Source organism: Pteropus vampyrus, unplaced genomic scaffold (genome assembly GCF_000151845.1).
Source record: "Pteropus vampyrus isolate Shadow unplaced genomic scaffold, Pvam_2.0 Scaffold595, whole genome shotgun sequence".
NCBI lineage: Eukaryota > Metazoa > Chordata > Mammalia > Chiroptera > Pteropodidae > Pteropus > Pteropus vampyrus.
This window is the reverse complement of record NW_011889376.1, coordinates 144,913-145,248: the sequence shown is the minus strand read 5'-3', so window position 1 is coordinate 145,248 and position 336 is coordinate 144,913. Positions and strand designations below refer to the sequence as shown.

General features: G+C 34.8%; 1 pseudogene; it reads right to left on the bottom strand.

The window, feature by feature from the left end:
- Positions 1 to 194: 194 nt before the first annotated feature.
- Positions 195 to 336, bottom strand: part of LOC105308601 — a 1,113-nt pseudogene continuing 971 nt past the window's right edge.

Genomic DNA, 336 nt, shown 5'->3' with positions numbered 1-336 from the left:
GTTTATTACTTATATAAGTGGGTTTTCTTTGGTCAAATAATGCATTTTTTCTAAAGAGAAAATTGAGTATTTGAGGTTGGAATAAAAAGGATGAATATTTTTCCCATTGGAATTAAAGGGATTTTCAACTATTTCACTTAATAGCAGGATTTTCAGGAACAAAAGGAAATCCTTAAATGACGATAGCTGTCGTTTTAAACTGACATGGGTTCGATAGATTGACATGGGTTATCCAGGAATGTCTTCAATGTGTCCTTCACATCCTTGTTCCTTAGGCTGTAAATGAGGGGATTCAGCATTGGTATCACTAGTGTGTAGAAGACCGAGGCCATTTTA